Below are 17,217 nucleotides of genomic sequence, written 5' to 3'. Positions count from 1 at the left end.
AGTATTTTCTTTCAATAGACAGTAAAACTTCCATCCTTGATTTTTAATCTTTGATCCAATAGAGAATCTTTTTTTTTCAAAAAACTTAAAATATATATTCTTCCCAGATTTCACTTTTCGATCAGAGAGAGGTACCTTGCTTGGACTAATTGGAGACTGTCTAGAAGCTGAAGCAGGATCTGGAGTTGGGATTGGAGCAAGAGAGGGCTCGGTTGTCATTCTTTTTCTGTGCACACTCTCTTCCAACCCGTGAACAGATTTTCTTCTTTGCGGTAGCTTCATTTTGAGAGCCATTTGGACAAAAGAGACTTACAAGGAGCTTAGGAGACTAAATGAGAGGTAGAGGGGAAAGAATTTTAGAAGAAAAAGCAAGGATTTTGAGGAGGTAAATCATCGATTTGGAGAAGAGGGGTTAAATCTAGGGCAAGCTCGAACCGCCCAAACGAAGAAAGAGAGGAGAGGAAGTTGGTTCCTTAATGGGCGATTTGAAGGGTGAAGATTGGTGGGAAGAGGGATTTTGAGAAAACCTTCGATTTGAGAGAGAAGAGAGGGAGAGCTTTCGTTTGGTGGGAGAAAGAAGAAGAAGGGTAAGAGTCGGCTCCACGAAAAATTTTCCAATAAAAAGAGAACGCCCGAAGGATTTTATCAAAAATTACAAGTTTATCCTAGGATTGACCCTGGAGGCCGACTCATGGCTAGAAAAATTTTAAAAAATATTAAAAAAATTTAAAAAAAATTTGAAACTTGAGAGAAAGGTGTCTATTTAAGAGATTGATCATATAAAGGATAGTTTTGAGCTTTTAGGAAAGGAGAGATGTGAATTGAGCTCAATAAATTTGGTTCAATGAATTTTTGGCATTAAAAACTTAGAATCAGAGAGATACTTAAGCTGATAGATCAAAGATTCTTAGTTCTCTCCTAATTTCACAAAACCTATCTTCACTTAAGGCCTTGGTAAAGATGTCAGCCAATTATTTTTTAGTACATACATAATCAAGAATTATATTATTATTTTGAACATATTCTCTTATGAAATGATGTCTAATTTCAATATATTTTGATCTAGAGTACTGAATTAAATTTTTAGTTAGATTAATAGCACTAGTATTATCACATCTTATGGGAGTTTTATTGAGTTTGATACCAAAGTCCTCAAGTTGTTGCTTAATCCATAAGATCTGAGCACAATAACTTTTGACTGCAATGTATTCGATCTCGGCCGTAGACAGTGCTACCAAATTTTGCTTCTTGCTAAACCAAAAGATTAAGTTAACTCCAAGAAATTGACAAATTTCACTAGTACTTTTTCTATCTAGTTTACATCCAGCAAAATTGGCATCTGAATATTCTATTAAGTCAATTGATGAGTCCTTAGAATACCATAATCTTAGAGTTTGTGTCTCTTTTAAATATTTAAGAATTCTTTTAACCATATTTAAGTGTGATTCTTTTGAATTTGATTGAAAGAGAGCACATAAACAAACACTAAATATAATATCTGGTCTACTAGTAGTTAAATACAATAAAGAACCAATCATCCCTCTATAAAGTTTTGAGTCTATATTTTTACCTCCTTCATCCTTGTCAAGCTTACATGATGGGCTCATGGGTGTATCAATTGCTTTGGAGCTCTCCATTCTAAATCTTTTGAGTAGTTCTCTTGTGTACTTGCTTTGGGTGATAGAGATCTCTTTCTTTGTTTATTTGATTTGGAGTTCGAGGAAGAATGTAAGTTCTCCCATCATGCTCATCTCGAACTCTCCCTGCATGAGCTTGGCAAAATCTTGACAAAGAGTTTCATTAGTAGATCCAAAAAAATAATGTCACCAATGTATATTTGTATAACTAAGATATCATCGTGATTTTTTTTAATGAAAAAGGTTGTACCTATATTTCCTCTTGAAAAACTATTCTTAAGCAAGAATTTACTTAACCTTTCATACCAAGCCCTAGGTGCTTGCTTTAGACCATATAGAGCTTTATTTAATTTAAAAATATGATTAGAAAAAGCATGATTTTCAAAACTGGAGGATTGTTCTACAAAAAATTCTTCAGCAATATAACCATTTAGAAAAGCACTTTTGACATCCATTTGGAATAATTTAAAATTTATAAAGCATGCATATGCAAGTAAAAGCCTAATTGCTTCTAATCTAGCAATAGGTGCAAAGGTCTCATCAAAATCAATTCTCTCTTCTTGATTATAATCCTTTACAATCAATCTTATTTTATTCCTAATTACATTTCCATGTTCATCTAGTTTATTTCTATATAACCATTTTGTGCCATTTACTGGATAATTTTTAGGTCTTGATACTAAAGTCCATACATTATTTCTTTCAAATTGATTAAGTTCTTCTTGCATTATATTTATCCAATTATAATCTTTTTCAGCTTCATCTATAATTTTAGATTCAAGATGAAAAACAAATGCAAAATGATTGTATGCATCTCTAAGTGAAGAAGGAGTTCTTACTTCATGTGTAGGATCACCAATGATTAGTTTTTTGAGGTGATTGTGATCATACCTCTATTCTTTGGGTAGATCATTTGTACATTGAGGTTGTTCTTATTGTTCTTCACCTTCATCATTCTGTTTATTTTCATATTCTTCATCATTTTGAATTGTTGTGTCTTTTAGGATGAGCTCTTTCATCTCTTCTATAAGAGGATCTGCATCATCAATACCTTCATTCTTTCTTGAGGGAAGATCATTAGTCTTATCAAAAACAACATATATTGACTCCTCTACTACTAAAGTTTTTTTGTTAAAAACTCCAAAAGCTTTGCTAGAAGAGGAATAACTAAGAAAAATAGCCTCATTGGATTTTACATCAAATTTTCCTAATCTTTCTTTACCATTGTTCAAAACAAAACATCGATAACAAAAAATGTGTAAATATGCAATATTTGATTTTCTTTCTTTCCAAAGCTCATAAGGTGTTTTCTTTAGTATTGGTCTAATTAAGGTACGATTTAATACATAACATGCCATGTTAATTGCTTCCATCCAAAAGTATCTTGAGAGGTTGCTTTCACATAGTATGGTACAGGTCATTTTTTCAAGGATCCTATTTTTTCTTTCTACTATCCTATTTTATTGGGGTGTCCTAGGTACTAAAAAGTTATGGTCAAAATTTTTTTTATCATAAAATTTTTTAAAATCTTGATTTTCAAATTTGGTTTCATGATCACTTCGAATATGTTGAATTGAAAAACTTTTTTCATTAGTAATTTTTTGATAAAATTTTGAGAACACATGAAAAGTTTCATCCTTATGTGCCAACAAGAAAATTCATGTAAAACAAGAGAAATCATCAATAATTATAAAGCCATATCATTTTCCACCCAGACTAGTAGTTTTAGTGGGTCCAAATAAATTCATGTGCAATAATTCTAATGGCCTAGAAGTTGAAACAATATTTTTAATTTGAATGATACTTTTGTTTGTTAACCTAGTTAACATGCATCATAAATTCTATCCTTTTCAAAATTTAATTTAGGTAAATCGGTAACCAATTTCTTTTTAATAAGTTTTGAAAGAGAATGCATGCTAATATGTGCAAGTCTAAGGTGCCAAAGCCAACTAGTCTCATTAATTTGGGCATTCAAGGCTACTAGGCATTGCATGTTTATTTTGGAAAGATCATTCAAATCTACCATATAAACATTACCATGTCTATACCCAACAAATTTAATGCCTTCTTCATTGGGACTAGTTACTATGCATAATGAAGATTCAAAAATGACTTTGTACCCTTTATCACAGAATTGACTAATGCTCAAAAGATTATGTTTCAAACCATCTACTAACAAAATATTTTTAATATACTTGGAGGGAGTGATACCAATGTTACCTATACCGATAATTTTTTTTTTGCTATTATCTCCAAAGGTGACCATCCCTCCATCTTTTGTATCAAGTGTGATGAATTAAAATTCATCACCGTCATGTGTCTTGAGGACCCACTATCAAGATATCATTTTTGATTTGTTCCTTGGGATGCAAGACACACTTGCATGCAAAAATCAAATTTTTTACTTTAGGTACCCAAGCTTTCTTGAATTCTTTTGGTTAGTTACAGTGGTTCCTTTTGGAACCCATATTTTCTTCACATTAGAATTTTTAGATTTGTTAGAGAAATAAGTATAGGATTTGTGTTTTACTATACCATATTTAAAGCAAGTAGTATTTAAAAAATTGTTGCTTGATGAGTTCACATAGAATTTTTCAAGAATTTTTATTTTTTTAAAGGATTGTAGCCAAGACTGACTTTATCATAAATGAATTTTTGACTATCAAGTATCATTTGAAGTTTAGTTGAACTAAGAGTGAACTTTTCTACCATAGGTTTTAACTTAGCAATTTTATTTTTCAAGTTTAGATTTTCTTGTGTTAAGACCAATTTTTCATTTGAAATTATTTCATTTTCTTTTAGTAAAGATTGATTCTTTGATTTTAATTTTTTGTTCTTTACTCCTAACTTCTTTAAATCATCAACTAGATCATAAAATACTTCTTGAAGTTCTTCAAAAGTAAAGTCATTAGGAGTTTCAGCGTTTATCTCATTTTCATGTGCCATAAGGCACAAGTTGGCTTATTCATGTGAATCTTCTTCTTCGAAGCTTGACTCATCACCATCACTTCAAATAGCCATCATAGCTTTTTTCTTGTACTTCTTGGGGTCCTTCTTAAGTTGTGAACATTTAGATCTGAAGTACCTTGGCTTTTTACATTCGTAACAAATAAGGGGCTGCTCCTTATCTTCTCTTTGCTATATTTTCCTTTTGTAGGTGGCCTTTTCCTCATCTCTTGTCTTCTTTTCTTCAAGAATCTTTTAAACTTTCTAGTGATGAGGGTCATTTCTTTATCTTGCTCTTCATTTTTAGTTTCTTCGAATTTCTCATCGAGTTGAGTAGTGGACTTGAGGATGATTGTCCTCTTCTTCTTGACATCTTCTTCTTGATGTTGTTTCATGCTTAGCTTGTGTGTCATTAGCGATCCTAAAAGCTCCTTCAAGGGTAAAATATTCAGATCTTTGGCTTCTTGAATTGTGGTCACTTTGGCCTCCCACATTCTTGGTAAAGACCTAAGAATCTTTCTCACAAGATCGCTGTTAGAGTAAGACTTACCAAGACTTTTTAGACCATTAATAATATCTATAAAATGAGTAAACATTTCAGTTATTGATTCATCATGCTCTATTTTAAAAAATTCATATTTGTGCACAAGCATGTTAATTTTTGATTCTTTAACTTGATTAGTGCCTTCATGTGTTACTTCTAATCTATCCCATAAATTCTTAGCGGACATGCATGTTGAAATATGATTAAACTCATTAGCATCTAAAGCACAATATAAAACATTCATAGCTTTAACATTAAGTTGAGCCATTTTCTTGTCAACCTCATCCCATTCTCTTTCGGATTTGGTTGATTCTACACCATCAATTATCTTAGTGGGTGTGTGTGGTCCATTAACTATGATACTCCACATATCATAGTCAAGTGTCTGAATAAAAATTTTCATCTGAACTTTTCAATAGGTGTAGTTTGATCCATTGAAAAGTGAAGGTTGGTTTGTGGACTGCCCCTCGGCTAGTGAAGTACCAACTTGAGTTGCCATAGATCTTTAGCTCTTTGATGGTTAAATCAAAGTGGGGCTAGACCACCGAGCTCTGATACCACTTGTTGCCCCGCTATGCAACCCAAGACGAGGGGGTGAATTGGGTTTTTAAAATTTTAACGTTAATTTAGAACTATGAAGATTAAATAACAATGAGCAGGATATATGTAGAGAGTGATTTAAGCAAGGTCTAAAAATTAGATGCAAGAATGCAAGAAGATAAGAAAATTTAGAAAGAGAGCAAGTAAGCACAACACAAACAAACAAGATTTATAGTGGTTCGATACCAACCTTGCACCTACATTCACTCCCCAAGCTCTTACTTGAGAATTCAAATTCACTAAATTGTATTCAACAAGAATACAACGTCGGTACCTCTGACTCTAGCTATCCTAAGCTAGAACACTTATTTTTCGGATACAAGCCAATCCAATACAATCTGATTCAAGATTCCAACCAATCTTTCTAAGTTTTGAAACTCTTCTAAAACTAAAGATCAATACAAAATAGAGTATGTGAGTTAATCACATGAAAATATAAATTTAGCTCCTTTAATGAGCAAATAAAATTTTAAATACACTTTACACAATAAGAAGGAAGCTTTTCTGATTTTCTTCAAGGTGGTTGAAGACTTGAATGAGCTCTTGAGGAGTTAGTAAACTTGAAATGAAAGCTTCTTTAACTTCAAGAGGGCTCTTTGCTTAGGACTGAAATGAATGCTTGAAAAACTTTTATCTTCCTTCCTTTAAGTGCCTTTTATAACTTCAAATGATGGTGGAGAGTAATCTGGGTAGATTTAGAGCCGTTGGAGATCATTAAATGAGTATTAAATACAATCAAAATGAGTTGAAAACTAACTGTTGTAGAGTTTTTCCGTCATAGGAATGACTCATAGGGTCGACTCATGCACATGAGTCGACTCATGGGGTTGACATCTGTGGTACAGAATAGAAAATGACTGTTCTGTAATTTTGACGTACATAGCAACAGAGGTCGACTCATAGGGTCGACTCATGCACAGGGGTTGACTCATGAGGTCGACTCAATTGGGTGTGCCAGTCAAAAAATCAGCGTGCCGTTCAATCCCTTTTGATATGAGTCAACCCGTGGGGTCGACTCAATTTTATAAACATAATTTTTTTTCAAAATACACATCCAAAAATATTGAAATTACCTCCAATAGATCACAAATCTTCTGTTCTTGCTCTTGAGGCTTTTGAGTTAGGACTTGGTGAAATTATGATTTTGCCCCTGATAAACAATAAATCTTTTTTCAAGCCAAAATTATTAATAACCCCCTCAGATGCTTTGTAATCATCAAAATCAATTCAAGGAGCAACAGTCTTCTTCTTTGTGCATAGGTCTTTGAGGAATTTGGCGTATGTGAGAACTTGTTGGATTATGTCTAATAGAGAGATATTTACTTTCACTTGTTTAAACATCTCTAAGATTTGATCCATATAGGCTGAGTATCTGTTGGACCTAAGTCTATTTGAAAAAGGAGCTTCAGAATTAGTGGGTGATGTCTCGAATTACTTAATCTCTGATGTGGATTCTTCAAGTGGCTTGGGTGGTTTGTTAATCTCTGTTGACTCCTTAGACTTTTCTGGCTCCTTAAACTCGATCTGATCGATCACTTGCTCATGAGGTGGTTTAGATAATGGGTCATCTTGCTTTTTAGGTGTACCGACATGGTTGTCTACTTATTTTTCAGACCTTAAGGTGTGAATTGTGTTTAATTGATTGATCTAGACTCCTTGTTGTGGTCCTTGATTGTTCTGGGTCCTAAGATTAGCTTCAGGTTGACTTGGTAGTTTATCTTTTTCTCTTTCACCCACAACCATGGCTAATTGACCTAATTGCATCTCTAAACAGGCAATAGCCTGGGTGTTGAAGTTAAAAGCTGGCCCGTGGTCTGTATGAAGTTGTTTAGTGTGGAGTTGGTGTTAGTAGTCGATTTCACTAGGATTTCAGACTCTTTTCTAATGAGTTAAGCCTTTGATCATTGCTGAAACCTGATGGATCATTTGATGATTGAGTAGATCTGAGGTTGGATTTAATGAAGGCAGGTCTACTTGAATTTGACTCTTGTGGGATTTAATGAAGGCAGGTCTACTTGAATTTGACTCTTGTGATCAAGAAAAATTGAGGTGGTTCCTCCATCCTGAATTATACGTTGGTGCGTAAGGGTCATTTATGGGTCTTTGATAGGCTACGTTCACCTGTGCTACTTCATTTTCGACTGGACCCATTAAGAAAAGACATCCTTCCATTGTGTGGTCTGTGGTATTACATCCATTGCAAGTGGATGTTGCAACTTGGTTCACTTAGGTGTGTCCCTTAAGTTCTAGGGTCTCTATCCTACGGATTAAAGATGCAAATTTAGCCTCTTCAGCTAGGAAAGGTTGAACTTGATATACACTCCCTCTTGAAGGTGTGTGTCTATCAGGTTTTCTAGTAATCTCCCATTGTAGGCTCTTTTCTGCTAGGTCCTCTAGAAATTATCCAGGTTCTATAGGTTCTTTGTTCATGAATTGACCCTGACATGATTCTAGCATGGTTCTAGAGTTTGGGTCTAGTCCTTCATAAATGATTTGACACACCCTCCAAGTTTCTATTTCATGGTCTGGACATTAACTCAAAAGATTCTTAAAATGATCAAAGCACTTCTAAAAAGACTCGTCGGGTAATTGATAAAATTGATTAATTTCATTCCTAAATTTGGCAGTCTTATGGTGTGAAAATTTTTTTTTAAGAACACTCTAACAAAACCCTCCCATGATGCTATGGATTGATTAGAAAGACTGTATAATCACTTTTTGGCACTATCCTTGAGGGCAAAATTGATCAACTTAAGTTTTACAGCATCCCTAGTGAGCTGTTGAAGCGCATTGTGGCGTATACTTCTTCAATTTCTTTATAAAAATGTATGCATCCTCGATTTTGATAAATTTGAGAAGTATATTTATAATCTGAGGTTTAATTTCAAAATTGACATCAGTTTGTAGAAGTTAGATATATGAGGGTTGGGCTGACCCAACTAGATAACAAAGGTCTTTCAGTACCTGAGGTTATGTTCAAGTTCACCCATAGTGGGCTTAAGGTCTACTAGACTCGATGCAAAGTTTGGATATATTCTCACTCATCGATCAGATATTCTTGTCTAAGAAGAAATTTAGAAATTTTTAATTATTTTTGTAATTTTTTTTAAGAAAAAAAGAGATAGATGAGAAGAGAATTCTAAAGATGGGAGCCTAAGGAGTCCTAAATCTAAAGACGATCCAGAAGAGTGTTTTAATTAGGGTTAATATTTGTAGGTTAGTAATCAAGTTATGTAATCAATCCTAGCTAAGAGTAACCCTAGATCTAGACAACTCCTAACTACCATGGTTGCTTTTGAGCACTCCATGTAAAAGACTAGCCACTCAATTGGCAAGGTAAGTGTAAGGTTGGTGGGGGTCTCCCCATTGCTTTCTTTAGACACCAACTGAGTTGACCAGATAAGCCAACAGAACCAATTAAATAACCACCTTCCTTCAGGATGTAGTTTCTGAACCATTTTTCTAGACACTAGTCAAACTGACTAACCCTAACTCAACCCAACTCTTAGGATCCCTTGTCCTATTGAGCTCGAGAGTCCTTAGAGGCCAACGTCTAATTGATTTTAAGTTAAGATTTAGGTCAATGAAATATACAGGATGGTGGTTTGTGAGCCAAAAAAGGGTGATGAAACTTCATCTTATCTTGTTTAGGGTTTGTGCCCTTAAGATGTTTTATGGACTTATGCAATGTAAGAAGAAAAGGTGATCAGATTTGATAGTCAGTCAAAAATAAATTGATTTGTTTTATTTTTCATATTTTATGATTAAGTATCTAATTCTCTAAGTAGATTATGAGGTGTCAATATAGAGAATTTAATTTTTTTTTGAAAGAAATTAAGATTGACTAAGGAACTAAACAAGTTAGAAAGCAAAGAAAATAAGAATAAGAAAAAAAAGTTTTTTTTAATAAAAAAATGATTATGCCTAGATCCCCGACAACGGTGTCAAAATTTGATCACGGTTGTAGACAGTCAAGAATAAAAACCAACTCAAACTATATAGATAGGGTGAGTTGGGATCATTTCCATATTAATTTAGAGCGATTATCTTTTTTTTTGTATGAAGAAGAAATAAAAGAGAATTGATTGTAGAAGGATTAAAAAAATAAAATAGTAAAAATTAAATTAAAAATATAAATTAATTTATAAAAAAAATAAATCAAAAAAATAATCTAAAAATTTTGAATCCACCATGTAAATTAGATTTTTTTTTTTAATATTATAATATTAATTTTTATGATTAAGATATTAGTATAGCTTATCTTTAAGGGGTACGAACTGTATCAATAGATCATGGCTCATCCTATTAGAGTATAAACTATCTAAATTCAATGATAAAATATAAGGTTTAATTTAACATACCACGATCTATCTCTTCTAAGCACGTACCGTATCTAGGGATCACGGCATGTCAGTAGAGGGTATAGGCCGTGTAGGCTAGATCAATATCTCAAAAAAATAAAAAGATATAAAATAAAAGTATAATTTTATTATATAAAAATTAAATATAAAAAAAAATAAAAATCTATTTACAAGCTTCATCGTATTCTTGGATTGAAGGGATCTAGCCATGTATCAAGATCTCTAGCTCCATATTCTCCCAATTTTTGATCCCTAAAGCTCTTTGATTTTTTTTTGTAATTTTTATTTTTATTTTTTTTTTGATTTTTTTTACTCTCCACACTTATTCTTGGATCTCCTATTTATAAATAAAATTTTTATCTTTTTTTGGTCACAAAAGAGTCCTAAAATCCTTAGAAATCGTAGCCATTAGATCTTGATTGGACCACCTAGATCTACCTAAAAACCATCGTTTAAATCCTTATCAGGGTCGAAATCAATGCTGGCCGTTGGATCTCACATCGAATTGATTTCTAGCCATCTAATCATGCATTTTATCTCCTATTCAAAGTCGGGAATGATGTCAGCAATTGGATCAACCTCCAGATCGAATTTTGGCCATCGGATGGCGCAAAATCTCTCTTTTTCTATCGATAACAAACAGCAACCATCCGATCTAGTTCAAGATGAATTTAGACTGTTGGATCGCACAAATTTCATCCACCTCACCCGTGAGCCATGCCAAAACATCATGAAACTATTCCGTGGACTGCGCTATTGAATCCGTAGACCGAGCAGCCGGTCCATCGTGCATCGAAAGCAATAAATTTTATTTTTTAGGATATTTTCGCTCGATTTTTGCTCTAATTTTTGTTTGAAAAATTAAAAAAATATGCATTAAATTTTTTTATTAATTTTTTAATATTTTGGTGCTTAAATTTCCAATTAAATCAACATCTATTTCCATAAATATGCTTTAATTTTATATTTTTTTAAAATTATTTATTTTTGTAAGAAAATCTAATTTATTCATGAAATTAAATTTTTAAAAAGATGTTAGCACCATAAATTATCAAAAATATCTAAAATAAATATAAAAATATATCACTTATCATGACCTAATTTGATCTAACCATGACCAATCCTTCATGCACAAATATGAATTTTAGATCTTAAAATTAAATTTTAGATCTAAATTCTTTACAAGAAAATAAAGTTTTTGATTCAAAACTAATTTTTAAAACTTAACATACAATCATATATCACATGTATGAATTAAAATTCAGGTCTACTCTAATTTTTAGATTTTGATGTGCCATTATATATCTCATATATGAATTAAATTTAGATCTAATTTAAATTTTAGATCTTGATATGCCATCATATATCTCATACATGAAATAAAATTTAAATCTATACAAAATTTTAGATCCATCATACATAAACTAAAAATCATATCTAAAATAAATTTTAGATCCAAACATGCAATCATATATCTCATATACAATTTATAAATGAGATCTTAAATGAATTTTAGATCTAATTCAAACATCCATACATCTCATGCATTAATAAAAATCAGATTTTGAAATTTTTTTTTAAAACTTGCATGTGATTTTTATACATATGAATCCATGGCTCTAATACCACTGTTAAAAATCAATAGGATGCTTGTATATACAGATTTCAAAAACTATTTTAGAAACAATATAGTAAAAATATAGATTAAAATCTCTTTTAATCCAGAACATACATGCATATGATTAAAGCACGTAAGGATTTAGTTCATATTCTGAAAATAATACATGCTAATTTTCAATCTGAAAATAAAATATGTGATTCAATCACATACATGTTTCGCTTTTTCTTTTCTTGAATCTGAATCTGAAAGATGAACAAGTTCTCTCTTAGCCACACAGGTGCTCAGTCTTTACGGATATCCATGCAAGAACAACTTGGATTGCTCCTCTTCTTTTCTTCACATACAATTGATCAACTCTTGATCAGTCTTTGGATCATTTAGATCCACCCTTTGATCCTCCTTTTCTTCTTCCTTGGATCTTCCTTGATGTAGATCAGCCACCAACTAAAGAGATGAAGAAAGAGGGGATGCCCAAACACCTTTGGGTGTGTGAAAGCTTGGATGTGCAAGCCTTTGGGCATTAGAGAAAGAGAGGGAGAGAGGGGAGGCATTGAGACTCTCTCTTGGGCAGATTGCTTGGAGGCTTGGTTGCTTCTAAAGGTCAAAGGGTGGTCCCCTTATATAGACTTTTAATTGGAGTCCTAATCAAACTCCCAATCTTTATTTAAAAAGGATTCCTAATCTCATTAGGACTCCTTCTTTTAAAGCCTTAAACCTTATCATTAGTCCTTATTAAATAAGGAAAGAGGACATGAAGTCCTTATGCCACAAGGAATGGGGTGTGGGCCCCATCCAAGCCATCCAATGGCCCATGCCCAAATCTAATTTGATGGAGCCATGATCCCTTTAATTCATCCATATTTAGTGCACCAATTAATCAAATTAAATGTCACAATAAAGGCTTGATCCAAAGCATGTTGGCACCCAATAATTGAGCTGCATTAACCTAATTCCAAATGCAAGTTGGATTAGGTCCAATGCATGTAACTAATTTGATCTGATCCTTATCAAATAAAGAATCCAAGTTCAAAGAGGAATTATATTTAGTCATGTGCTAGCAAAGTTTTCCTAAACCCAATAGGATTTTACTAAATCCTAATCCAATTAGAACTTCACAAGTCTAATTGGCCAATCTAAATTAGTTCTCTTGTTTGTGTGACCCCATAAATCCAATTCTGTCTGATAGTGAGATATACCATGATCTCTATCATAATATCATTGAAACTCTTTTCAATGGATCGAAATAATTCTACTCTTACTTAATAGGGATCATCGATCTAGAACAATCCTAGTGAGCTCTCACAATCCACCAGTGATGCCTAGTAGTATGTAGTGGCAACCCAATAGAACTAAATAAATAATCTCTAGGTATAGTTTTCATATGATTTAGTCCTCCCATTATTAGTCTTGACTAGATTTTAGGTTATAGATAAGTCGTCAAATCTCGACATTAGTCATATGATAAATTTAATTAGCTCAAGTCCAAAAGTGATTTGTATGGAAACTCTTTTTTGTTAATCACACTATTGTGGCCACAGACTTAAGGACTCAGCCTCTCAAATCTCATAGGACTACTCATCTCTCTCAAGATCGATAGATTCTATCTAGATACGTACCCTGCTTCTATAGTAGACCAACTATCTAGATGCACACCTTGCTTCTACAGTAGACCAACTATAGCCAACATACATTACAAAGACTTAAATGACTAAGAGGTGATATTTATGTATAGTCAAACTCCAGTAGCCTCACTGTGAGCAATCATGCCACCACAGGTCAAAAGATCATTCACACAACTATAGCATCGAGATGATCACTGATGATTGAGTAGAAATTTATGTGATCTCTTGTATGGTCATGCTTAGTACTAGTTGTTCTCTAACAACTATCCGTACTTATCGTTCAGTATCTTTATACTATAGATTAGAGACTCATCTATCTTCAAGAAAATGATCTATGCGTTAGTCTACCTGGATCGATCACTATCCTCACGATGGCATTATGATTAGGAGAAATTTAGAAATTAATTATGCATACCTCTAATTTTCAACACCTTGAGAATATGTATCTTAAGCATTAATTTCTCGAACAATTCAAAGATACACCACGCTTGAATGAAGATAAAACTTACCTTTTTTATTAATCAAATCAATATTTTAAGTATAAATTTGTATCCTTCTTATTCCTATGATCGGACGGCCTGACGATCAATCCAATCCAAGTACTTGCTAATCGGATCATTTAATTTAATCACATATCATATATGAATGAATTTAGATTTAATCTAAATTATATCAGATCTGATCACAATCATACATCACATCTAAATCAAATCATAAATATCACATGCAACACATGAAATTAGATTTTATCAAAGATCAGCACAAACTAGGACAACCTATTCGCTGTAAGGGGTAAACCCTATAGTAGAATAACTTTATATTAGTTTGTGCAATCAATCATTAATTAAATTTAAATCTAAGATATTATATATTAGATCTAAATAAAATTTAAATTTAAATTTAATATACACATATAACATGTCATAACGAACTTAGTGCTATGATACCACTATTGAAAAACATGGGCGATTTCATGCATATAGTTTAAAATTTTTTTGAAATAAAATACAGCAGAAGACAACTAGATTAATCATATTATTCTAATATGCATATGATCTAATCATCAAATCAATCTACTCTAGGATCTATGATATGCTATGTTGCATATAAAATCTAAAATAATCACATGATAAAATCTACATACATAGATGTAAGTAGTAGATCAAATCTACACCTATTTGAGTTTAAAACTCGATACCTGAGTGTGGATTAATGATTGCCGCTACTAAGAGATAGAGTGAAGATGACCCTTGCTAGTTGCTCGTAGCCGCACATGCATCCGACCTCTATGAAAAGTCCACTCGAAGCTCTGATATGATCGATCTTTTCGAAAATGCTAGTTCACGCGAAGATCTTCTTGACTGATCTGGATCCTTTCTTTAAATCTCTAAAATTTTTTCAAAGATTGAAGATGGACTTCTAGAGGAGATAAAGAGGTAGAAGAAAGATAGAGAAGAAAATAATTTTTTTCTTATTTTTTTCTTTCTTCCCAAGCCTTTAGGAATAAAACCTTAGAAACCTAGGTTTTGCACACACCCAAAGAAGAAGGACTCTCCTCTTCTTTTTCATGCCAAGAACTCATGCCCAAGGACCCCCAACTTGAAGATCCTTTTCTCTTCTATCTTACATGTATAAAACCAAAATAAAACCCCTTTTATTTAGGCATGTAATGAGTTAGGTGAAGAGTCCTAGAGATGTTGGACTCTTGCCTTTTGTTGCCTCCGCTTACCAATTCACACCCAAAAGAAATATGGGATGCCCCATCCTATAATTTTTCATAGTAAATCAGTTCTCCAACTAATTTCTCATAGTAAAAAATTACTCTTTTTGATTGCATAAAATAAAAGAACAAAATAAGTGGGTGCAAGGTCTTAAAGATAATGTCCAACATTATCCATATGGTTACCAATTCAAATTAGATTTGAACCTTCCATATAATATCAAATAATATCCATCCTTGGATGTGAGAAAGAGAGAGTGAAGACTCTTTGGTGTGAAAAAATCTCATGCAAAAACTTTTTGTGCATGAAGAAATATGGCATCTATAATTTGGTGCACAAGGGAGAAGAGTCCAATGCAATATGGACTCTTAATTTTCTTATTTGAATCCAAACCAAATCATATTTGGTTTAGCCCAAATAAATAGATGAAATCCAATCTAATTAAATTTATAAATTTTTAATCAAATTAAGAATTGATTGAACCAAAGTTCTGATCAAATCAGAGACAATTCTTCCTTAGCAATTAGATCATCTCATAACCTAATCGGATCAAATCTAATTAAATCTAATTTAATTAGATTTTATTTAATATTTTTTATTCAATCAAATTGAGATAATCAGCAATCTAATTACTAATTAATCTTATATTAATTTACTAACACTTGGTGAATAAATTTATTGCAACTTTTGCATAAGGTTAATCATCAATCGAATTGATGATTAAGCCCTTGAATAATTATCAATCATTGATTAGCCACATGATCAATCAGAAATTTTTTTTGAGTGTGATCTCATAGGTTCGAACCTATGTCAGTAATATAGAAATAAATTTCTGAACTAATTGATGTAACCATCTAGCAATGAGACCCAACATCCGGATAAGTTGAATGATGGCGAAGCAACATTCAAGAACCTATTGGCATATGGTTACTGTATAATTTATACATTTGATCCTAATGTTTAAGGATGACCTAGAATTTAACTGTCAATCCTAGATAAGTCATCCACATTATATTTTAATCTTTCAAATCCATCATATTGATTATTCGAGTTCAGATTTTATTAAATTGAAATACATTGATATATTAACTCTATTAATTTAGAGAGATCAATTCTATCTTGACTCACACACCAACTTGATAAGTACTTGACTGCACATAGAAATCTTCCATCATTAAATTATAAATTCAGATAGTCTGACACCAAAGTACAGTGAGTTGTTTACAGATTACTGTGGTGATCTCAGATCGAAGGGATACTTATACCTATATCCTTAGCGAGCTACTCTTAACAATAGAGTGCTCCACAGTAGATTACGTTCCATGATGATGTACTCCTACATCTCATCTGCATGCCATACAAGTGTCTCTACACTATTTGGTTACGAGAACAACCAACGTATATGGCACATAACTACCTATACTTGATATCGCTATTGTCCTAGTAATAGCGTATCGTTTGGTTGCGAATGAATTTAAGGATTATGCAAATAAATCCTCCTTTATCGATCAAAGTAATTCTAAGGACTTCATCACAACATAAAAGCTTGTTAGAAGATGTTATCTTGTCATAAAAAAGGCTAAATAATTTTTATTATTGATCAATTCATATATATTTATAATTAGCCAATCGTCAAACGATTAGCTTTAGGATATAATTTTTAACAGTAGGTTCTTAACTAATTATTTCACCAAATAATTTTTACTAGTTAATTTTGCCTCAAAATCTTAATAGTAGGCTTTGACCTTCACTGAAAGGTCTGATTAGGTCCAACCATTAACATGATCATACTCAGAAATCTAACCACAAATGATCAGGCCCGACTTTGATCGATCATCCTGATCACCCATAAGAGAGACTCAACTGAGTCATTATATTATGAATAATAATTCTAATAGCAGATGAGCACCAGACCTTTGGGCCATCCAATGATCATCCAACTATTGGATCAATTATCATCCAACTTAATGGGAGGCTATGATCTAGTTATCTCCATAACTATTTTATTTTTAAAGACTTAATAATTTTAAAAAATTTAATTAAATCTTTTAGAAGATATCAATCGACCTATAAGTCATAAATTCTCACTGACTTCATCAATTCATAAAAACTATAAATAACCAGCTGGTCCAATCGGTACGTCGTAAAGCCTTCCACTGACTTCA

This window comes from Elaeis guineensis, chromosome 9 (genome assembly GCF_000442705.2).
Source record: "Elaeis guineensis isolate ETL-2024a chromosome 9, EG11, whole genome shotgun sequence".
NCBI classification, from domain to species: domain Eukaryota; kingdom Viridiplantae; phylum Streptophyta; class Magnoliopsida; order Arecales; family Arecaceae; genus Elaeis; species Elaeis guineensis.
The sequence above is the reverse complement of the archived record's forward strand: the minus strand, read 5'-3'. Positions refer to the sequence as shown.